The 24,591-nt window shown below is 45.0% G+C and overlaps 5 non-coding genes across 5 annotated transcripts; 3 read left to right on the top strand and 2 right to left on the bottom strand.

Moving 5' to 3' along the window:
• Nucleotides 1-5,201: 5,201 nt before the first annotated feature.
• On the bottom strand, nucleotides 5,202-5,273 carry Trnaw-cca. The gene has a single exon. It is a non-coding gene; the product is annotated as a tRNA-Trp (tRNA).
• Nucleotides 5,274-5,391: 118 nt separating this feature from the next.
• On the top strand, nucleotides 5,392-5,463 carry Trnaa-cgc. Its single transcript has one exon. It is a non-coding gene; the product is annotated as a tRNA-Ala (tRNA).
• An 11,883-nt stretch (nucleotides 5,464-17,346) lies between these two features.
• Trnaw-cca lies at nucleotides 17,347-17,418 on the bottom strand. Its single transcript has one exon. It is a non-coding gene; the product is annotated as a tRNA-Trp (tRNA).
• A 118-nt stretch (nucleotides 17,419-17,536) lies between these two features.
• On the top strand, nucleotides 17,537-17,608 carry Trnaa-cgc. The gene has a single exon. It is a non-coding gene; the product is annotated as a tRNA-Ala (tRNA).
• Nucleotides 17,609-23,051: 5,443 nt separating this feature from the next.
• Nucleotides 23,052-23,125, top strand: Trnaa-cgc. Its single transcript has one exon. It is a non-coding gene; the product is annotated as a tRNA-Ala (tRNA).
• The last annotated feature ends 1,466 nt before the right edge of the window (nucleotides 23,126-24,591 follow it).

The raw sequence follows: 24,591 nt of genomic DNA, 5'->3' as shown, positions 1-24,591 counted from the left end.
AAATTCAAGTCGATTGTCGACTCCAACGTTGTTAAAAATGTAACTGGTGAACTTCCCCATGAGCCAGATCACTGTATTCTTTTTCGTCTGAGGGAAGTAGCGTTCAGCGGGTCTGTACAAACGGTGGGTAGTGATATTGTGTCCAGAAGTCCTGGTGATTAGGGCAAGTTTCTCTCTGGTCCACTGCCAGTTGTAAATATGGCCGCCACACGTATATCGATGACACACAGTGTCGACAAGGTGACATTTGCCACAAAGGTTGGTGTCACTTAACCCTATTCCAAAGAGACGTTCATTAGTACAGATGAGATTATTGATAACTTTGTACCACACTGTCCGTGCATCACTCGAAAGAACCGTACTACTAATATTTTTCCAGACGACGTCCCAAGTGAAACCAGGGAACTTGGATTCTATGACATTGTTCCTGTGCAGCTGTTTCCGTTCTGCTAAAATCGCTTTCGCCGTGACTGTCGGCGACCGTAAAAGTTCTTTGCTGATGCAGCTACGTTCAAGATAAAAGTCCCTTATATGGTTAAGTTTAAAACTTCTGTGCTGAAGATTGACCGGCGGGTCGACACTTTGTGGCTGGACTATATTGTATAACGTTGCCGTGAGGCAGTCTGGGGTGTTGTACATGATAGTTAACGTTCTGTTTACATATAACGCCATTGCTTTGCATTTAAAGTCAGTTAGCCCCAGGCCCCCTTTACAAGGATCCAGAATTGCTGTTGTGACAGATAAGAAATAATTCTCCACGCCATAAAAAATTTGCTAAATGGGACTTGATGGCCTTCGCTATCATCGCAGAAAGAGGGAAAATTTGTGCATTGTAATAAGCCTTGGACACGATATAAGTATTTAACAGACGGAGCCTTTGAAACTGGTCCAGGCAGCGGGAGTGATTGGCAATCAGCGCCCCTTGGATAGTCAATGATACCTCTCGCCAGTTTATCGAGATCATTTTGAAAATGGATGATGTCAGTACCATTCCAAGAGCTTATGTTGATGGACATGAGTTGCCTCGCCCCTGATGCGGAACAATAGGTCGTAAGAGCCAACTCAAGTTGTGACACATCTACTTGACTTCTGATGATGACGGCAACATCATCCGCGTATGCGCCTACAACAGTTTTCATTCCTGAAACGGTAATGCCGGTAAGTCTACATCGTAGCTGTTGTAAAATGGGTTCCAGAGAGAGAACAAAAAGCAGCATGGACAAAGGACTTCCTTTTGGGACGCCTCGTTTTATTTCGGTCTGCTTCGGCAACTGGCAATTAACAGAGAGAGCTGCGATTCTCATCGCCACGTTCTTGATTATGTCTATGGAGGTATCGGGGAAACCCATCCTGCGCAACGCCTCTATCAGAAACGGGTGATTGGCCCTATCAAACACTAGGTGGAAATCCACAAAAAGCAGTCCACATTTAATACTGCATGCGTGAGTCAGTGCAACGACGTCCCAGTATAAAGCAGAAGTTGGTAAGATAGTCTTCTTAAAAACGCAAGTCTGTTGTGGGCAAATAATTTTAGTGGTGTGTGGCAAAAGGCGTTCATGGAGTACTCGAGCTAGAAGTTTACAATCGGAGCTCAAAAGTGAGATCGGTAGGAGGTTGGTTAAACGCTTGCAACCCTTATTCGTCGGGAGAAGTACAGTCTTGCATTGTTCGAATTCTGCAGGCAAAGGTGTTCCCCGTAACACTTCATTGATTATTGAGGTGAACTTGTCTCCTGTTAAATGCCAAAACCTTTTATAGAATTAAACGGGTAGGCCGTCAGGTCCAGGAGATTCGTTAACGGCAGAATTGCAGATAACGGCGTAAACATCATCACTGTAGACAGTCGAGAAAATGGCGTCATTGTCATCTCCCGTAAGTTGTGGAGTATGAGAGCCGAAAGGTTCGTCGTAATCGAATGCATTTGTGTCCCCCGGTGCATACATGTTTTCATAGTAAACGGAGATTTCCTGCAGTATTACCTTTTGCTTTGTGATTTTGGTACCATCCTCAAGTTGAATTTCGTCTATGAAAGTGCCTATGTTTGCTGTCCCTGATAAGATGATACAAGGCCGCAGTCTAATCGTCAATGACGGATTTCGCTTTGAACCGTATCTTAAGGCCCTCCAGTTCTTGACGTTTCAAGCGCAGTAATTTGGCCTTTATCTGTTCGATGTCTCTGTCGTGTTGTCACGGCTCAGGCTTGATCATAAAGATCCCGTAGCACACTATAATAAAACTCTACGGTGGTTTTCCGTTCCGTAGCCCTGCGGATACTTGATATTAAAATATTCCTGAGCTTCGGCTTCGCCCGTCTGGTCTACCATTCGATCACACTCCGAAAGTTGCGAAGTGAACGGAGACACAGTACCCATGCAGCAGTTAGTTCGTCTTCTAATTCTGTATCCGACATTAAAGACACATTTAGATTCCACTGATTTCGTGCTCGGCGGGTAGGTTGTTTCGTTAGATTGACACATGTTAACAATGCACTGTGGTCGGAGAAAATGACAGGAACAGTGTCAGCGTGCGTAACGTTGCTTTTTACTTAGTCCGAAACATAAATTCTGTGAATGGTAATGGTATGTGTAAATTTAACCAGCGTGAGGTATTTTACCTCCTACATATCTTGCAGTTTGAGGTCACAACATGGCGTCGTAACTCACCAGAATAATTAAAATTAGAAGTCTTATCTCTGCGGCTCCGAACACAATCAAAATCACCACCGAGTACGAGTGGTGAGGGTTTTCGCCTCAAGTGGTAAATTATGTCGTCTTTAAAGAACGTGGCTCGTGCTGCTTGGTGAGTACTACCAGAGGGTGCACATAAATTGACAAAAGTGACACCCGCTATGGTGAGCCTAATCTCTCTCCCCGACTCTAATTTATCAACGTTTTGTACTTTAATGCCTTCCCTAACCAAAATGGCTGTACCAACATGAGCTTTTGGTGAAATATTGTAAAAACCTACAAAGCCGGTAAAGTCGAGCTGTGGCGATACAACCTCCTGTAGAAGAGCGATGTCTGAGTCGTATAAAAACTGTTCGAGAGCAGCAAGTTTTAAATCCGACTGGATCCTGTTAATATTGAGCGTGGCAAGCGTGTAGGAATTTAACATGGAGGCACGACAGATGTATAATCAACTGTCAGTTCATCATTCCACAGCCCGCATCTCGTGGTCGTGCGGTAGCGTTCTCGCTTCCCACGCGCGGGTTCCCGGGTTCGATTCCCGGCGGGGTCAGGGATTTTCTCTGCCTCGTGATGGCTGGGTGTTGTGTGCTGTCCTTAGAACTACTTAAACCTAACTAACCTAAGTTCTAGGGGACTGATGACCATAGATGTTACGTCCCATAGTGCTCAGAGCCATCATCATTCCACGCCAGAACCTTCCTGAGGTGCGTCACCATCGTCTCAAGAACCTTTCTTTTTAGGTTTTGTGCGAACAATATTGACACTGGGTTTCACCGAGTGTCGGCGACAACCTCCCGTTGAAAAATTCGCGACGGAGGGCGGGGTAGGAGGATCAGAGCTGACGTCAGGCACCAGCCCCTCCTCCGCCGGTCGATCGATCGGCATCTGTTGACATGCCTCAGGTGGCAGGCGTGGTACTGACATCACCTCGACCTGTTCCGTTGCTGGTAATGGATCCAGCTGATCAAGTGTCACCGGTAAATTTGAGCTACAATCCGAAAGCATGGCATGTTCTGAGCCTGGAATCTCAAACACTGGTTGCGAAGTGCCATCCACAGCTTTCCTAGGCTCATTGACGATGTCATCTTCTTCTACACTACCGCTATTGTAAGTGTGTCTTATCCTGTGGGTAAAGACACAACTCTGAACAACGGAAGTGTCTAAAGCCTCCTTACGTATTAGCGGCGAAGGTCAGCAGCACGATCCTGAGCCCGATCTTCAACTTTGTCCGTGATGGGGGAACCTGAGACATTTGCCACTGAAATTTGGTTCACAAGTTCGACCAGAGTTAACTTTTTCCGCTGTTGTAAGTGGGTTTGCAAAACAAATACCCGTTTCGGACAATGCTGCTTCAGATGTCAACTCTCATTACAGATATGACAAGTCAGAGTCTGTCCACTGTACATAACATGCGCCTTATATCCGAAAACTTGAGCATGAGAAGGAATATTGTGCTTGACATGCATGTCGACCGATCGCACACCGCTGAAGCATTTCAATCGGTGTGGGCTGCACCACCGTTCATTCCTAATTTGCTTGATATCACAGTACTTAGAGAGAACGTCATATAAATAACAGTTTTCAACATCAGGGAGGGGAGGGGGGGGGGGGGCGGGGGCGGGCAAGTTAAAAACCTGCACTTGCTTGTAATCAATATCAGCATTAGAAGCTGTGACCGTACTCACTGAAATAACGCCGTGGCGGAACTCAGTTTTCCCGTCAAATTTGTTTAAAATCCGTTCCAGCACCAAAGGGGAGAGCAGCTTGGCGTAAAAACAGTATTGTTCCAACCTGGCAGAATAAAACTGTGTGCCGGACCGAGACTCGAACTCTGGACCTTTGCCATTAGCAGGCAAGTGTTCTACCATTTGAGCTACCCAACCACTACTCACGCCCCGTCCTCACAGCTTTACTTCTGACAGTATCTCGTGTCCTACTTTCCAAAATTTACAGAAGCTCTCCTGCAGGAGAGCTTCTGTAGAGTAAGCTTCGTGGGAAACATGGTAGACATTGCAGCAGGTAAACAGTGACCAAAACAGCTTTCAAGAAAGAAACGAAAGACGTCGACACCACAAGTACAAAAACACACAACACTAACACACACATGGAATTAATAGAAATAAGTGGAATTCGCGACTTCCAAACACAGCAGCTAAGTGGAGCGATAACACGTCCTCACAGCACGCCGAGCTTATCCTCTTTCACAATCTTTCAATTCCCATAACTTCAGGAAAAACATTATACTCAGCCTTGCTAACGACGTCCAATCGAGCAAAATATTGCATAATCATTATCTCTGTTATATATTAGCGTTAAACGATATAAATAACAAAAATACTAGACACTTCGCGCCTGGAGAAGTGCGAGTCGGCCCCTTCACCTTAATGTCAGAACGCGAAAATTGCACTAGTAGCTTTTTTCAAGCAAGTTCTGTTCGTCCGTTCTCTGTAATCGTTTGGTATCTGATTAAACTGACATACTCGCCTATGGCTTTCGTAAACGAAAATTTCATTGTGACCCCGAAGTGATTTGAACACGCAACCTTCTGATCTGGAGTCAGACGCGCTACCGTTGCGCTACGGAGTCCACGCTGCGTAGGTGTTACCATGAATAGGTTCCTCGAACACTTACTGTACCGTTCAAACCTAAGAAATAATAACAGTAGGATCCACGAGAGACTCGTCCCAGATGTACTTGCTCTGGCGGGGGTGTAACTCATTGGTAGAGTGTCTGCTTCGCACGCAGAAAGTCCTGGGTTCAAATCCCAGCTCCTCCAATTTTTGTTTTTCCGTGCAGAAGTACACGAAAACATTTGACTAGCACTATGTTCTATAAAATTCAGCATACAAGAATCTTCCCCCAAGCAACCGGATTTCGTTCAGTTCGACCCCATAGAGAGAGGACGATGACCTGCAAGACCCTGGGCTGCTATCTCCCCACTGAAATGTTGCTTCAAAGCCTTCATTATAGCGTGCAGAGTGCATCACAAACATGTATTTGCAACTCACCGCGACAATCATAGTTTTTTTATTTCGGGATACTAAAAAATGAAGGAGGCACCTTGGATTGAACCGGGGACATCTCGATCTGCAGTCGAATGCATTACTTTTTAATTTTTTTTTTGAGGGGGGGCCTCCCATCACCCCACACAGCCCGTTCTTACGCTCACCTGGTTTGGCTTCTTCGGCTAGCTTCTTTGCTGTAGCTTTTCTTTTTTAATTATAAATAAATAACGTTCCTCGTTTCTGTGGGTATCAGTTACTTAAGTAAATGATAAACGTCCTTTGAGGAAAGGAAAAGAAATAAAAATAAAATGAATCCTCCTGAAATTTGAACCTTCTCCATATGTAAATGGAGATGGGTCTTTGCAAAAGTAACATAAAAGTAGAAAATGAAAAGTCGAATGCTATCCTTCGTAATCGAAAAGTAAATAAGTGATAAATATCTTTCTTCTTTGGTATTCACGATTTCATCTGACGCGACAGCAGCTGCCAAGGTCGTCTTCTCGTGAGTAGAATATGTTAGGTATCCATGTCGGTTGAGGAACTTACTTCGTTGCCCTGATGGGGCATTCTTCATGCGACGTCCCTTAACGCGTACGCTCCGGACTTTCCGTGTTATTTCTTTCCATTACAAACAACTTCTCCGTCTATTATATATACTTCATAGCTGCGGTATGATTTTCAGCATATGTAGCACTATAATCGTTGTGTCCTTGCCCCGTTGCATGTTCATATTCTAAATATGCACAGTATTCTGCATGCGTGGCGTGTCGGTTATTGATAATGTAAGCAGCGGTATGGCCTAAAACCCGGGTCTGATTAATTCAACAATATCAACGTAGTGCGGAGTAGTACGGTCAATGATCGCGAGTTTACGCTGCATGTGTGACGTGATGAGCTCAAAAAAAAGGTTCAAATGGCTCTGAGCACTATGGGACTTAACTTCTAAGGTCATCAGTCCCCTAGAACTTAGAACTACTTCAACCTAACTAACCTAAGGACATCACACACATCCATGCCCGAGGCAGGATTCGAAACTGCGACCGTAGCGGTCGCGCGGTTCCTGACTGTAGGGCCTAGAACCGTTCGGGCACTCCGGCTGGCGTGATGAGCTCGGCGGTGCCATAAGTGAACCTATGAATCAATGTGTCCACTCGACCACATATTGCTCAGGCGGGCTTTGACCTCAGGTGGATCGTATTAAGCTTGTCATTGGTGAGTACTCTGTCATTGACGATAAGATACCACGTCGATTGGATGCGGGATGGCAATACGGAACTGTGCATGTTCCTCCAGATGGCATTCCATTTGGACTGCGGGAATTTCTGCGTGACGATGTTGACTCTGTCGTCCGATGTGAGAAAATTATGTGTTTTAGTGTTGTTACAAGGTGGATGAATGTCGTGAGAGTGACGTATGTAGCCGAACTCACTGTAGTAAAGCCTGATATGACGGAAGGCCAACGGTATCCGGGCTTCATGAATGGGGGGGAGTACACTGGACGGCCTCCAGTATAAGGTGAAGCACTGAATCAAGCTCGGCATCAGCGAGTTGACTGCTTGCTGTATGCGGACGATTAATAACGTCCGACATTTATGGGTCGCACTGAGCAGACCAAGTCCTCCCCGTGATGGTGGTAAAGTTAAAGTGTCAAAACGTACTTTAAAGATATGGCCTCTGAAGATGTACCAACAAAACGCCTTTTGTATGCTGTCGCCAGGAGAATTGGAGATAGGGAGGATTTGGCCCAGATAAAACATCCTGCTCGCTACAGATACTCTGATGGTATGCACTCGTTGCAGATGAACAAAGACTCTGTCTGGATAAATGTGTGTCGTAGCTCTTATGTTTTGTACCATGTCCGACCAATTCTTCGTCAGCATCACATCTGGTACCACATTCCAATAAATGCCGATAGATTTATGCTGAGTTCTAGTTAGACACCAGTCGAGATAGGTGGTGTTACCGATGCCTCGCCCTATGTGAAGAAGTGTCGTCTTCCTCTTGGTTAACGTTGCACCGGTTACAGTGTTGAGGACATTAATTAGATTCCCCACTGCCTCAAGATCTGCCATGGATGACACTGCGGTACAGACGTCGTCAGCATAAGCGATGCATGCGACGGTCGCTGTTCCTATGCGGATGCCAGGGGTTTTGCTAGTAATCCTTGCCAATAGGGGTTCAACAGCTATGGCTTATTACGCCATTGACAAAGGGGACCCTTGCCAGATATATTTCTTAATAGGTAGTGGGGCTGTCAGGTGTCCATTAATCAATATTCGTGAGGAAGCGTTGTGGATACAGGGCCGCAGGAGGTGGAGGAACGGTGTCCGAAACCCATGTTAACCACGACGCGGAAGAGATATTCATGGCATATGCGATCATACGCTTTTTCAAAGTCGATAAACAGGAGAGCTCCAGGTTCATTGTTGTCCGCCAGTGTGTAGATGATATCACGTAATTCGGAAGCAGCAGATATCGCGCAACGTCCTGGGACTGCAACGTATTGATGGTGGCCGAGAATTTTACGCAAAACTGGATGTCGTCGCTGTTCTATAGCACTTGTTATTATTTTGAAATCCGCGTTTAGTAACGTGATGGATCGCAGGTCATGCAATTGTTTCCAATTTCCAGGTTTGCATAATGTAATGATGAATCCGTCCTTGAGTTCGTCCGGTATAGTGGGAAGTTGCCACATTTCGTTAGCGAGTTCTGTAAATGTGGGGCCCAAGAGATCCCAGTAATATTGGTAAAATTTAGCACCGATCCCATCGGGTCCAGGGCATTTGCGTTTGGCAGCGCTGAAGACAGGCTCTATACTCCAGCGTTAGATGATTTTTCGTGTCTGACATCAATACACTTGTGGCTCCGTTCACTGTCGAGTATGTTAAAGAGGCTATCACCAGTTGCCTGGCTGCCGTACAGAACTTGGTAGTATGCATAGACGCGCGACGACAGGTCCCGTTACCTTGTTGTGAGATTTCCCGATTCATCGTCAATCTCTTCTATGAGTTTATTTATCTGTCGTCGCTTTGTGCGTAAGGTGTGGTTCAGGGACGCTGTTTCCTCTGTGGCAATATTTTTCTATTGAGACCGCATTATAGTGCCCTGCATCTGTTTTTTTGTACAAATTCGTGATCTTTGCTTTTTACTCTTTTATGTGACGTTAAGTATCATCAACTGGAATACCATCTGAGTGATACAGTGCACGGAGACAGGAGAAATAAAACTCGATCGTTTGCATGGACCAAAAGTATTTCTAATAGGCGTAACGTTTGACTATAGATCGCAGTTTAGGTTTACATGCAGGGAGCCACCAATCGATAATCGAATGGTATCGGGTTTGTGTGCATCGTAGTTAGTCCCACGTTCGATGAATTTCGGCATCGAGCTGTGTATCGTGTAATAAGCTGGCATTCAGTTTAAAGCACCCTCTCCCACCATACAGTTGGGAGCGCTGGAGGTGGGCACTGTGACAAGAAAAAGGAACGGGAGCAATGTCGCTCTTAACGACATTGTGGCTTAAATTCTCAGACACACAAATACGGTCTATCCGGCTTGCAGAATTGTTTGCGAAATGCGTGAATGCCTCGCGATCCTTATGTACTATTTCCCAAGAGTCACGCAGTTTCAACCCATGGACAAGGTGCTAGAGTTTTGGGCATTTATTGAAGTTCGGCGTTTGTTTTTTGGCTGATAGAACGCAGTTAAAATTGTCGCCAACAATACAGTTCCTGGCACGTTCGTTAATTAAAAAGGGCACATCATTTTTATAAAACAAGGAGCGTTCCTGCCAGCGGTTACTTCCAGATGGTGCGTGCAAATTGACAATTTGAGCGCCATTGACTTCATAGGATACGGCGCGCGCATTCGGGAGTCTCACTGTATCCGATTAACGGATACCATCACGCAACAAGATTGCACTTCTTATATGATCGTCGGGACTAACATTCGCTATAGTAGCGAAACCTGCGACGCTAGGCTTCGCGCCTGGAGAGCGAGCGAGTCGGCGCCTTCCCCTTAGTGTCAGAACGCGACAATTGCACTAGTAGCCTCTTTCAAGCAGGTTCTGTTAGTCCGTTCTCTGTAATCGTTTGGTATCTGATAAAATTGACATACTCGCCTATGGCTTTCGTAAACGAAAATTTCATTGTGACCCCGACATGATTTGAACACGCAACCTTCTGATCTGGAGTTAGAAGCGCTCTGTCCACCGAGACTCGAACTCGGATCCCAGGATTCTAAGTCCAGAGTGCTAACCATTACACCATTTTTTTTTTGTTTGGCAGGTATCCTAGCCAGTCATCCATAATTTTTTACACCACTTTTTTCTTTGTTTTAACGTTGTACATTGCAATGAAATTAGGGTCCCGGATGTGCAGCAAAAGCAGTGGGGCCTCTTCGCGGCACTGGGATTGCGTGACGAGGCCGAATCCCTCCCCCACCACTAACTGGGATTCCACTGACGTGTGGGATATGAAATACTCTGTAAAGTCCTCCAAGTGTGTTGTAACCATACGTGGCATTCCTTCTGTGGGATGGAAGTTCTCCAGAAACAAATCTTCAGTCTACGTGATGCCGTCAGTTCTTGAACGATAGGAAGCCACCAAAAGTATAGCTAGCTGTAGGGGAAATGGTAAGGCTGTGCCGCCTGGATTACATGGGACAAAGTGCAAAAAAATTATCCTAGATCATGTTTTTCAAATGTGGTATTTAACATACTGCCGAATAATTTTTTCAGGTTTGGGAGGCATTTGATCTTCCAGTAGGCGACGTCCATGTAATTCATGAAGCTGATGAAATCGTCTGATCCTCTGACGTGAATTACGTAGTGAACATAATTAACCAGTATCCACATAACTGTATTGTTTTTCTTTATTGGGTAGAATTGTCTGTCAGGGTGCAGTAAGATGTCTGTCGTGATGGTGTCTTCAGAGCTCCTTCACAACAATGGGGCCCTATTCCTGACCCATCGCCAGGTGCGTACGAGTCCACCAAAAGTGAAATGACTCTGAGAGTCAACGAATCCACAAGTGAGACACTGACCCGTATCGCGTTGAGTCTTTCGTTCGTTGCAGTTGTATTGTTCACGACCCTGTACCATGTTGATGCGACATCAGAAGTGTGGATTTGCAAGCTGATGTTTGACCACACCACCTGCCAGTTGGTGAAGGGATACGTGGTTTCCACTTTGTTTGGCGATTCCGTCCCCGCCCACTCATGTTGCAAATCGCGTGTTGAGAGAGGGGTTCGCCGTAGCACTGTCACATCGGTGTAGCTGATTTGGAGGAAGGACTCACGAATATGTTTCAGCTTGTAACTGATCTTTGCGACATCGATGGGAGGACGCATACTGGCGGGGCACACTGTGCTGAAGAGCGTTTTTGTGATGTTCCCATGACTATCGTGCATCAAGCTAGTGATTCTCTTGACATACAAGGCCGTTGCTCTCTTCTTAATGTCAGCTAATTAGAGTCCACCAGCGGTCCTCGGTTTGGCGACCTTGTCGAATGAAAATTTAAAAAGGCTGCCCTTCCAGATATATTTGTTTGCAGTTCGCATGATCATGACTGCCTGCAGTTTCGGGATGGGGAAGAACTGTGCTACATAATTTGCCTTAGAGAACACGTATGTATTTATTATTCGAATTTTTTCTACGATGTTCACGGCTCGCCAGCTACACTCCACTACTGCCCCTTGAATTTTGTGTATCACTGCTCTCCAATTAACAGCCGCCATTTTGAGTGGGCATCTGTCCAAGTTGATTCCCAGCATTCTGTGAGTCTCCACAACGTGTGCCCATGGAACAGCCACCCAGCCAGTCGGTTGAAACCCCGGATATTCAACAATTTACATTTCCGCTCACTCATTTTTGCCCCAGACGCTGCACTATAAACATCAACCTCAGTTTTCACGGTTGCAACATTATCGTCCAGCCTTATAAGTACGGCAACGTCGTCTGCGACGCGCGGACTACAAAAGTGTTAACGGCTATGGATAATCCTGATAGCTTTTCGTTAAGGGACTGTAGCAAGGGCTCTAATGATAGCACGAAGAGGACCATGGACAGCGGACTGCCCTGAGGTACACCCCGCACAATGGTGATCAATGGTGTGAGTTGTCCATTAACCTGAACCCTTGCAGACATGCCTGTAACCAAATGGCAAAAGACTGTTAAAATACTGTCCTCCAGTCCGACTTTTGGCCATGAGTCGCAATAGGTACAGATGGTTAACATGGTCAAAGGCTTTATGGAAATCAAGAAACAACAGGGCACAATTGAGGCGAGTGACTGAGGCAATAGAGATGACGTCTCGAATTTCGGAGACCGCTGACATAGCAGTCCATGCCGGTATGCAGGTCTGGCGTCGTCGAACGAGTTTGCGTATCAACGGAGTCATCCGGGTGTTGAGAGCTCTGGCGATAGTTTTATAATCAAAATTAAGCAATGTAATGGACCGCAGATTGTAGAGATTTTTTAACCCACTGTTTCTGGGAACGAGGACAATTTTGCCTTCCTTCATCTCATAAGGCACGGTCGCACCAAGAAGAATTTCATTTAAAATATCCGTAAAGAGAGGACAAATAATATGCCAGAAACGACGATAAAACTCTTTCGGAAGACCGTCGGGACCTGGGTCTTCTTTGGCAGGTCAATTTGAAATTAATTCTAGAGTCTCCTCGACAGTAAATGCAGTTAAAAACTCACGGTTCTCTTCCTATATAATTTCTCTGCTGAGTAAGCGCAGTGCAACAGCCACCGATTTGTCGTCGGCTGGGTGTTCAGAATAGAGGCTGCAGTAATACCTATGTAGCTCAGTGACAATTTCATTTTGTCGAGTGAGTATGTCCCCAGTACCAGTTTTCAGTGCGTCGATGAACGTGCGACGGCGGTTGGTCATATGCTTCACGAGATGGTACATAGAAGTAGTTTCTGTTTGAACATTGGATGTAGTCTTCGATTTAATCTTGAGCCCGTCTAGTTGTGTACGCTTGAGATTGAGGAGTTTAGCTATAATTTGTTTGATTCGTGATATATAAGCATTATGTACATTAGATTTTTCATACAACTCCCTTAAAATAATATAATAAATTTCTGTGGTCCTTTTCATCCCGAGCTTTCGCGCTACAGTAAGAGATTAAACAGAGTCGCAATCTATTTTTGGCAAAATTTGCCCATCTCTCAACTTGCGTACCATATATGTTGAGGGACCATAAACAAAGAGACCATGTAGCCCTGATAAGTTGCTAGAGATCCTGATCGAGGTGGCTGGAAACATTGAGCATCCACTGACCTCGGAATCGTCCAGTAGGCTGTTGATCCAATGTGATCGTGGTAGCGTAGGCGCAGTAATCGGTACAAAGGGCTGGAATAACGTTGGCATCAACCACATGATTGCTTAACGGAGATAAGATATAGATCCTGTCTATTCGGCTACTGGAGGTGGCGGTGAAATTAGTAAATTTGACAAGTGTCTGGCTTAAAGATACATTGGAGTTGCTGCATGTAAGTTTCAAAACGAGATCATGTAGTTCTTTGCTGTAATTAAAATGCGTCCTTTCATCTTTCTGATGGACAACACAACTAAAATCCCCTCCCATAACAAGGCTCGGTGGGTTTTGCGGATGAAGAAGGCAGACCGTGCTAATTTGTAACCGCTGCCGGACTGCTTGTATAAATTTGCAGTCGTGACGCCGTAAATGTTGCATCCGATCCCGTGTCCCGATTCTAGTTTTTCGATATCTGGTACGGGGATGCCATCACGCACTAAGATAACCGTACTGGTACTAAATTCGAGGGCAACATTAGCAATACACTGGAAACCGGGAATAAAGAGGCTTGAGGTCGTAACTTCCTGTAACAGTAATATATCGGCTTCAGAATCTTATATAAACTGCCGTAGGAATGCAATCTTCAGATCAGACTTGATTTTGTTCACATTTACACTCAGAAACTTCTACGCTTGCGTCATGCGACGCAGTAATCTACCTTAGACAAATCGGATAGTCACCATCCGCAAACCAATCCATGTGGGCATCGACTTGGGGAGAATGTTGGCGGTCACTGTTAAGGTCCGTGACTTCTTTAAGTTTGTTCTTGTGCCGGGCGACATTCACATTAGGTTGAACTTTCTTTTTAAGTCGTCCGCTGTTTGGAGCTTTTGCAGCGGAAGGTGTCGTCGCGACATCAAGGTTGCGTTCTGCTTGAGGAATCTCGGTCACAGTCTCCTGCAAGCGCGCCTCAGCGGACGGACCGGCAAGAGACGCGCCGTTACCATGTTTACTCACGCGACGTGGTTTCGGGGAAACACTTACGCTTGCGGGTTGTGTACCGACACCAACATGGTTGTGGTGTTTGTGTACACAGTCTTCGTATTGTTTGTCAGTGGAATCGTGTTGCCACGAAACAAGGTGTTGACATTCCGGCAACTCTGTTAGTACACTGGTGTTACCGTGCTCCGACTCCCGATCAGGGGGGTAGGACAACTTAATCATTGGACTGAGACTGCAGTGAGGCCACTAGCAGGGGCGTTGCATCCCTGTCTTCAATCAATGAATCACGTTCCGATATTTTGTGGGCCCGCTCTGCCGTGAGGGCGGAGTCTACATCACCGACCGGCGGCCGGGAGGTGGAAGGAGCAACTGGCTCCGTGGCAGACACGCCTTCGTCGGAGCTACTCCTATCATACGTCCGGTGCCCCTTGTTTGCGACTGCAGGGGGGGGGGGGGGGGGGCGGCACGGGGCAGACGGTTGTGATCCCCGTCCTTAGCCTCAGCAATAGGGAACGGAGGAAAATCTCGATCACGAGGTACCTGACATTCTTTAACGGTTGCAGTGGAAGCCGTAGGCTCATTAGTATCCTTGTGGAGTTCCGAGAGTATGTCAGCTAAAGTTAACCTCTGCTTTTGCTGTAGCGTGGGTTTGAGCACAGTGACCCTCTTCGGGCAATTCTGTCGTAAATGACTGCTTTCAATGCAAATAAAACAAGTGAAAGGCTGTCCGGGATATGTAACCTGTGACTTTTAGCCACACATCATCACATGAGAAGGAATCCTAACTTTAACTTGCATTTAAACAGATCGCATACCACTAAAACACTGCAGTTTGTGCAACCGAGACCACTGTTCGTGTCTAATGCTCCGTACCTCACCATATCGCGATAACACTTCTTTCAAATAAAAGTTGTCAAATTCAGGGTGGAGATTAAAGACCCGTACATTCGTGAACTCTACATCAGCATTACACACTTGAACAGTACTTAGAGTGCCGTCGCGGTGTTTGAATTCAACGCCTCCTCCGAATTTTTGCAGTATTCGTTCCACCAAAACGGGAAGAAGCAGTATTGGTCCAAATCTTAGTATTGATGTGCACTTGATCGGTGGCGAGGCCAATAGTATCCACAATCCAGTAGCGTACTTCTAAAGAACTTGATTGTACAGATCGTGTATTTTTATCAAACTAAAACTGCTGCTCATTATGCAGGAAGTCCTGGATTCAAATCCCAGCTCCTCCATTTTTTTTCTCCGTGCAGCACTACATGAAAACGTTTGCCTATCTCCATATTCTATAAAATTCAGCGTACAAGATTCTTCCCCCAAGCAAGCGGATTTCGTACAGTTCGACCTCATAGCGAAAGGACGGTGACCTGCAAGACCCTGGGCCGCGATCTCCCCCCCCCCCCCCCCCCTTTGAAATGTTGCTCCAAAGCCTTCGGTAGGGCGTGCGGAGCGCATCTCAAACATGTATGTGCAACAATCGTCTTTTTTTTTTTTCGAGTTATTGAAAAATGAAGGGGGCACCCGGGATTGAACCGGGGACCTCTCGATCTGCAGTCGAATGCTCTACGACTTTTTTTGTATTCTAGCCACTTCTTTGCTTTTCTTTTTTGCATATAATGACTTTAGTGTCAGGTCGGTGAAGGCGTGGTGGGCAGGGGTCGAATCCCGAGGCCTGGCCACGACGTCTCCTCCTCCCCGGCACTGAAACACATTCTCACAAATGTTTTCTAGCTGTCCTTAATTTTTTGTGATATTTGTATGCTGGCATGGGGCTTAAGGAGAGTGGTTGATGCAGGCAGGTGAAAGCTCGTCGAGTAAGGCAAAGAACTGTGACCTGGCTAGAATGTCCCGTCTATCATGAGTCCATACCGATGTTCCCCTGTACCGGTGCCATTTAAGAAGCTGGCGGAGGAGCGAACATTGACTTCGAAAAGGAGAGTGTTCGTTAAGGTTTTTTTTTCAATGCTAAGCATATTCGAAAAGTACCTGTTGAGATGTGGGAAACATTTTCGCTTCAAGTACTCACTAAACATGCAGCCAGTAGACTATCACTAGCGGGACGGCGTTTGTTAGTTGAGACAGAAGGAATCGGAATAGGAGCAGCCGGTACATCTTGTCGAGGCGGTAACGGGGGAAAACCTGCATCAGAGGAGGGTGACACCTGTTGTAAACAAGATACTGCAGAAGGCTGATAGGAAACAGTGGAGGAAGCCGCTGACAAAAGATCGGCAACCGTTAATTTGCGGCGCTGTGCCAGGACATTTTTAAGCACAAATACCCGCTTAGAGCAGTTAGCACGAACATTGCCATTTTCATTACGCAGAAAGCATGTACCAACTTGCTCCTCGTAAGAAAGATGAACACAATAACAGCAGATTACCAGATGGGACGGTATATTTGACTTAATGTGCATCTCAACCGATCTAACACCGTTATAACACTGCAGTTTATGTTGCGCAGACCAACGTTCATTACGAGTTGAACGAACGGCACCATAAGAAAGCAAAGCTTCCTTGAGATAATTGTTATCAACTTAAGGGGGAATATTATAAACCCCAACATTGGTATACGTAATTTCTGCATTAGAAACAGTAACAGTGCTAACGGAATCATCTCAGTGATGAAACTACACCTGCTCACCATGGTTTAGCAAAATCTTACCTAGCAAAACCGGGCTCAGCGACTTCACAAAAAAGCAGTAAAGTTCAGTATCAAAATATGCTGCATGTACTTGGTCCGAAGTAATGCCAATCGTGTCTACTATCCATTCATGAATTTCCAACGAAATCGGTTGAAGATTCCTGGTTGCCTTGTTAAATTGAAAACTGAGCGTACACTTCTGCAAGAAACAACTGGGAATCCATCACAATTAATGCGGCAAAAGCCGCTATACAACACAAGACACAAAACAAGCACTAAGGCGACGAAACAACGAAGAACAGCAGACACAGAAACACCACAGACAAAAGTAAATATTCACAAGTCGAGGGAAACGGTGGATCGGATAGACGTCCGATTGCTGTCGCGTCTCAAGATGAACGTAGGACTGAGCTATACCCCATTTCACAATCTTCGTGTTCCGGTAACGTAAGGAAAAATATTATACTCAGCCTTCCTAAGGACGTCTAATAGAGCAAAATATCGCGTAATCATTATCTCTGTTAGATATTAGCGTTAAACGATATAAATAACAAAAATGCTAGACGCTTTGCGCCTGGAGAAAGTGCGTGTCAACGCCTTCACCTTAATATCTGAATGCGAACATTGTGCTAGTAGCCTCTTCCAAGCAGGTTCTGTTCGTCTGTTCTCTGTAATCGTTTGGTATCTGATTGAATTGACATACTCGCCTATGGCTTTCGTAAACGAAAATTTCAGTGTGACCCCGACGTGATTTGAACACGCAACCTTCTGATTTGGAGTTAGACGCGCTACCGTTGCGTCACGAAGTCGACGCTGCTTAGCCCTTACCATGAATGGGTTCCTCGAACGCTTACTGTACCGTTCAAACCTAAGAAATGATGACAGTAGGATCCACGAGACACTCGTCCCAGATGTACTTGCTCTGGCGGGGGTGTAACTCAGTGGTAGTGTGTCTGCTTCGCATGCAGAAAGTCCTGGGTTCAAATCCCAGCTCCTCCAATTTTTGTTACTCCGTGCAGCAGTACATGAAAACTTTTGCTTATCACCATACTCTATAAAATTCAGTGTACAAGATTCTTCCCCCAAGCAAGTGGATTTCGTACAGTTCGACCTGTAGGGAAGCAGCCTACTCACGCCGTAGTAAATTCACATCAGTCTTTCCATTGTGTGCCAGCCAGTCCGCTGTAACTAGCTCTGACGTCATAAATGTTGCGCAAACTTTAAAAATCAAGTAAATAACCTGAAACGTTTCTAGCATGTCAGGAGTAATACTAAAGCAACATGTGTTGAATGTCAGTTCAATAACTTTAACCATTTTCGAAATTTGGACGTTTTTCTGTAAAAATCATTGGTGCAACAGAAAAGAGCTAGAGATTTAAAAATTTATATTTAGATTCCTTTTCCATAATAATTTAATAGAAACAGTACTTTGGATCTCACAAATTAAGATTTTATTAGAAATTCATGATTTTCTGGTTTTTGTCTTAAAAATTAAGGAAGCAAGATAGATTAAGTAGGCTAATAAATAAGGCTAGGACGTTTAAATTTAAGTAGAATGGAGATCCGCTATAATCATAAAGATGTGAGAAGTTTCAACTCGATAACTATAAAACTATAGCGATAGCTTATCTCCAAAGGGCAGGTTTAGAGCTCGTCTACTGCATTTAGTGTAATTAAATTAATTCTTTCGCCCAAAATATTTAACTTAGCCACGTAAGACTTTTATTATGATTAATTACCTCTGTGTTGAATGCACATTTAAATTGAGAGCTTCATCGGCCATCAGCAAAGGAAGCGATAATTTATTCAATAACTTAATGTGGTGCATTACTAGCCCAGCGGCTAGTCGGGAGAGCCGATTTGATCTGGCGTTCCCTTAGCCGTCCGCACCGCGGCTTTATATATAAGAACGCTGCGAGAGGAAGAAAGGCCCCAGTTCTCTCCAGACGCCGAATAGCGCACCATCTGTGTCGGGAGTCGCGTCGCGTCGGTATCATTGCTATAAACTGCCTCGGATGCCGTATTAAGTTACCCGGGATACGCGAAACCATGAAATCATTTTCGAGTGAAGTGTTAATTCTGGGATGATTTAATTATCTATCTTCAGTTTGCGTATGTCGTATTTTCACAAGCCGCCGCGGGACAGACATTCTACCATTATTTAGCGTGGTGTTTGATTAACATTATCATCAAATTATGGCGGGCATTCACTTAAACATTTAATTTGGACAGTTATAGTTGCATCAGCGCATTAGACTCTGAACTGCTCTGTTAGTCGGATTGTGTGGATTCTTTTTTTTTTTTTTTTTTTTTTTTTTTTTTTTTTTTTTTTTTTTTTTTTTTTCATCTGTGGATTTCAGAATATACTCAACTATTTTAGAAAATCGTTTTTGATTATGAATCCCAGACAATCTCCTAATTCCTCACAGCTATAAGCTGCAGCAATAAGTGTGTTTCTCAGATGAGGTGGGCACTAGGAATTCTAATTACGGGCTTCACGTTTTGCTAATCACTTTCTGTTTGCCAATATTGTAGTTAGAGAGCCAGTGTTGAGAACAGCAAAGCAGCAGCATAAATAATAGGAACATTCATTTTAAACAACATAATTTCACCAGCAGCCCACATATGGTTAAACGGCAGGGAATTGCATCTTTTCTGCAGTTACATTACGATTCTACATTTATAGAACATAAATTTCCACCAGCCGCCCCACATATGGTGTAATCGGGCGGAAAGTGTTTCTACGTTCTACAAAATTTTAAACCACCACATTCAATTCCTACCAGCCGCCCCACATATGGTGCATCGGCCGTGAAGTGTTTCAACATTCAAACATTTATACAACAGCAACATTTATCCCACGTGCCGCCCCACAGACCTCATAGCGGGAGGACGATGACCTGCGAGACCCTGGGCTGCGATCCCCCCCATTGAAATGTTGCTCCAAAGCCTTCGGTACGGCGTGCGGAGTACATAACAAATATGTATTTGCAACTCATAGTGACAATCGTCTTTTTTTTTTCCTCGAGTTATTGATAGATGAAGTGGGCACCCGGGATTGAAACTGGGACACCACGATCTGCAATCCAATGTTCTAAGACTTTATTTTTTTCTTTTTTTTTCCTTTTTTTCGAAACCCGAGGCCTGGCCACAATGTCTCCTTCCCCCTCCCCTTTTCCAGGATTCAACCAACCAATACGCCACTTTTCATTTATTTCTTTTATTTCTTTCCAGTGCTCTGCCACTGCTAATGTTCAGGTTTTATTTAAAATTATGTTCATTTTTTTTGTTTCTTGGTTTATAATTGTTTGTTTTTTTATAATATAGATATATGCAGTTATAAGTTGGACATGAATCATAGTGACAACAAATAAACATGAAGAAAGAAAGGAAATTTGAGTCTTCTTGGGTGGTAGCTTCTCACCTACTGAATACGCAGTTTGCGTCGTATCAGTATATAACCATCAATAGAACAAAGAAATTAAAAGCAAAGAAAAGACTGCTCCTATAAATAATATAACATTTCTTCTTTAAGTATTTTGTTTCCTTGACTGGCGTGATTGCATGTGGCTTTGTCGCACCAGCGCTTCTCAACTAAGTGTAAGTTGTATTTCCAGACATGAAGTAGTCCACTGTGGAACGCCTTTCAGCTTGGAGGTACAGTGCAGATAAGAAAGTTTTGGAACAACTGTTTATACTTAGGATGTTTTGTCAAATGATGGTGTTGTTCCTGAATATACAAAATGAAAACGTTGAGATCTGCATGATGTTGGGTAACAATGTAGTACACTAATTGTCCGAAGAGCCAGGCGTGACTATTGTGCCGGCCGCGGTGGCCGTACGGTTCTGGCGCTGCAGTCCGGAACCGCGAGGCTGCTACGGTCGCAGGTTTGAATCCTGCCTCGGGCATGGGTGTGTGTGATGTCCTTAGGTTAGTTAGGTTTAAGTAGTTCCAAGTTCTAGGGGACTTATGACCTAAGATGTTGAGTCCCATAGTGCTCAGAGCCATTTGAACCATTTTACTATTGTCCTTCGCGGCGGCGGACAATCGCCAGTCCGGATGTAACACATCTTCCACAGTGATCGCATTCCCCGGCGTCCTATTAATAATAGATTGCTTTTTCCTCGTCCAGTTCCCGATGACGTTCTCTGCAAACGACGGTGTGAGCAAGGGTGTCTATAAGATGACACTGGTTACAGTATGGTGTAGGACGTAGTTTAATTTTATGCAGCGTTTCGCCTGTGATGGCCTTTTCATTTACAATGTCATCCCATACAGACGCTATGTCCAACGTAATAACTGGGTTATTGATGTTCGCCCATATATGTTGCCACGTTTTTTCCGGCTGTTTCTTTTCGATCGGACTTCGTTGTCGCTTCGTCAGTTCAGTGTAAAGGGTAAAAGTATTAAAATGTTGAGGCGACTGGGGCAGGTAGCTGATTTAAGTGTAATAGACGCGGACGTACCCAACTGTTCATTGATGCGCCCAGCATGGATTGGCGGTCTCACATCCTGAGGTAGTAAGGAGGTAAAGAGACTCTTCGATATTCCAGTGTGATTGCAGCTAAGTATTTTTGACGTTCTATTGAAGAACACCGCAAGACACAGTGGGCGTACATTGTTGATAACTAACCCGCCTGCGTGGCGAGCCAGTGTTAACGTGTGAAGTTGAGTTTTGAAGATATTGCCTCGCCAGACAAACCAATAGATGGCAACAAGCAGCTTCTGAGCGATGACATCGGGTATTGGTAACACGGCGGCGCTATGATAGATTCTACTAAGAACAAACTCATTTATAAACTGCGCTCGTTGGAAACGGTTGAGAGATCTAGTCTTATGTTCCTGGAGTGTTGCTCGAACTGTGTTGAGTATAAGTTGCCAGTTCGTCTTGGACATCTCGCGCGGGTCCGGCAGCAAAGTCATTCCTAGTTGCTTAAACTTGTCAACGCGTTGCAACCAAGATGATACCATGCGTTCATCAAGTGGTCCGAGAGGAAGAATTTTAGATTTGTGGTCAATTATCAACGCATCGGAGGAATGCGTGTACATTGTGGTCAGGAGGCGCACCGTTTCAATATCATCTGTCGTATGAACAATGACGCTGATGTCATCAGCATAAGCATAGCAAACAGTTTTGACCGTGGGGCCGGCGAGTTGTGCATGCAGATTAAACGTTAGCGGCTCAACCGCGATGGCAAACGACGACATCGAGAGAGGGCAGCCGTGGCGAACAGATTGGTTTATGGGCACACGAGTGGTGAGCTGACCATTAACCTTTATTCTAGACGTTGTTCCAATGATGCATTTTTGTAAAGCTAAAGGAACTGATGACTAAACCCAATTTTGTGCATGACGTTTGTTAAAAACTTGGGGCTAATCCTACCAAAGGCCTTTCCGAAATCTAAAACCATAATCCCAAGTTGGCATTTACAGATCCAAGTTAAATGTGAGACGTCCCTGTAGGCACATAAAACATTCGTCATGGATCGACCTGTGCCGGCGCTCGTCTGGTATGGCCCAATAATTTTCGTGAGAATGGGTTTCAGCCTATGATTTAATAAACGAGTCAAAGATTTTAAAATCAGCGTTTAACAATGTAATGGGTCGAAAATCGTGCAAAGAGCGGCTGTGCACTTTCTCGGGAATCAAGACGACCAAGCCTTCAGTGAATTCTATTGCAAAGTGGTCACCTTGCAGAAATTCATTATACATAGTTGTTAATTCATCAATAAGGGCCCAGAAGCGTGTGTAAAATTCTACGAGGAGACCGTCTAATCCTGCTGATTTGTGGCGGTATGAGCCTATTGTGTCAACCTTGAGTTCTTCATTCGTGATATTTGCCAGAAGGTCAACATTGTCATCAGCAGTAACTGTCATGGTAATGGGAGACTTCTTCCATTGGTGAGTCGATTTCCGGCTCCGCATAAAGATTCGTATAGTATGTTACAACACACGATATCTGATGTCATTCTGCGTGTTGTACTCCTGACCTCGGTCGTGTTGAAGATTTTGGAGTAGCTTCTGCCTTCTACGTTTAGCTTCCCTGACAATATGGAAGATAGAAAGCTTTCCCTGCATAATATCAGTCCCAGTCCGCGCTCTTACTTTAGGACCGTCCAGTGACCGTCGCACCAAAGTTGTAATTTTGGCTTTAATACGTTTTATTCGAAGGTTTTGGCTGATGATCCGAGCGGGATCACTAAAAAACTGGCACAAGCATGAGAAGTAAAACTCTAATGTGTGCTTCCTCCAGTATGCTATGTCCCGGGCATATTGGATCACACATTTCTTTAATTGTGGGTTTACGAATTCGGTCCACCAAACTAAACGCCGTGCGTACCTCGCTTGATTGCGCATACACTTATCCCAAGTGCACTCACTGTACCGTTCAAACATACGAAATAATGACAGTAGGATCCACGTCCCAGATGTAGTTGCTCTGGCTTGGTGTAACTCAGTGGTAGAGTGTCTGCTTCGCATGCAGAAAGTCCTGGGTTCAAATCCCAGCTCCTCCAATTTTTGTTTCTCCATGCAGCAGTACATGAAAACTTTTGCCTATCACCATATTCTATAAAATTCAGCGTACAAGATTCTTCCTACAAGCAAGCGGATTTCGTAGTTCGACCTCATAGCGGGAGGACGATGACCTGTAAGACCCTGGGCTGCCATCCCCCCCTTGAAATGTTGTTCCAAAGCCTTCGCTATGGCGTGCGGAGTGCATCACAAACATGTATGTGCAACTCAAACCGACAATCGCCTTTTTTTTCCGAGTTACTGAAAAATGAAGGGGGCACCTGGGATTGGGAGCTCCTATGTTAGGCGGGTGACGTAGCCCCGTAGGGAAATAGAGGGAAGGTCGGGGAAGAAGGCCAGTGTTCACTCTGTCTGCTTGCCGGAGGGTATCATCAGAGATGTGGAGAAGGCCCTGCCGGCGGCGATAGTGAACACTGGATGCACCCGACTGCAAATTGCTGCTCATGTCGGCACCAATGACTACTGCCGTCTGGGTTCAGAGGTCATCCTCAGTTCATACAGACGGTTGGCGGAGTTGGTGAAGGCGGAAAGCCTCGCTCGCGGTGTGAAAACAGAGATAACTATTTTTATTGTCGTTTCCTTGGAACCGAGTGAAAGGCTTAAACCAGAGGCTCAGACGATTCTGCGGAGATCTGGGCTGCAAGTTTCTCGACCTCCACTATCGGGTGGAGAAATGTAGGGCCCCCTGAATTGGTCAGGCGTGCATCACACGCAGGAAGCAGTCACAAGAGTAGCGGAGTACGTGTGGAGTGCACATGTGGGTTTTTTTAGGTTAGAGAATTCCCTCCCTACGCCCGATAAGACGCCCCCTGAGACGCAACAAGGTAGCAGTAGCCAAAACGCAACAGGGAATGACAATATTAATGTGGTAATAGCAAACCGTAGGAGCGTCTATAGAAAGGTCCCAGAACTGCTCCCATTAATAAACGGTCACAATGTCCACATAGTACTAGGGACGGAAAGTTGGCTGAAGCCAGATGTAAACAGTAATGAAATTCTAAACTCAGATTGGAATGTATATGGCAAAGACAGACTGGGCAGTGAAGGGGGAGGCGTTTTTATAGTGATAAAAAGTGTAATAGTATCGAAGGAAATTGAAGGAGACCTGAAATGTGAAATAATTTTGGTGAAGGTCACGGTTAAACCAGGCTCAAACATGGTAATTAGATGTCTCTATAGGCCCCCTGGCTCAGTAGCTGTTGTGGCAGAACACCTGAAGGAAAATTTTATAGTTACCAGATATAGACTGCGAGACTCAAACGTTTGTAACAGGTGGCAGGAACAAAGAATCCAGTGAAATTTTTTTAAGTGCATTACCTGAAAACTACCTCGAGCAGTTAAAGAGAGAACCGACTCGAGGCGATAACATACTAGGCCTGCTGTTGACAAACAGACCCGAACTATTTGAAACAGTTAACGCAGAACAGGGAATCAGCGATCATAAAGC

Source organism: Schistocerca americana, chromosome 3 (genome assembly GCF_021461395.2).
Source record: "Schistocerca americana isolate TAMUIC-IGC-003095 chromosome 3, iqSchAmer2.1, whole genome shotgun sequence".
Taxonomy (NCBI): Eukaryota; Metazoa; Arthropoda; class Insecta; order Orthoptera; family Acrididae; genus Schistocerca; species Schistocerca americana.
The sequence above is the reverse complement of the archived record's forward strand: the minus strand, read 5'-3'. Positions and strand labels throughout refer to the sequence as shown.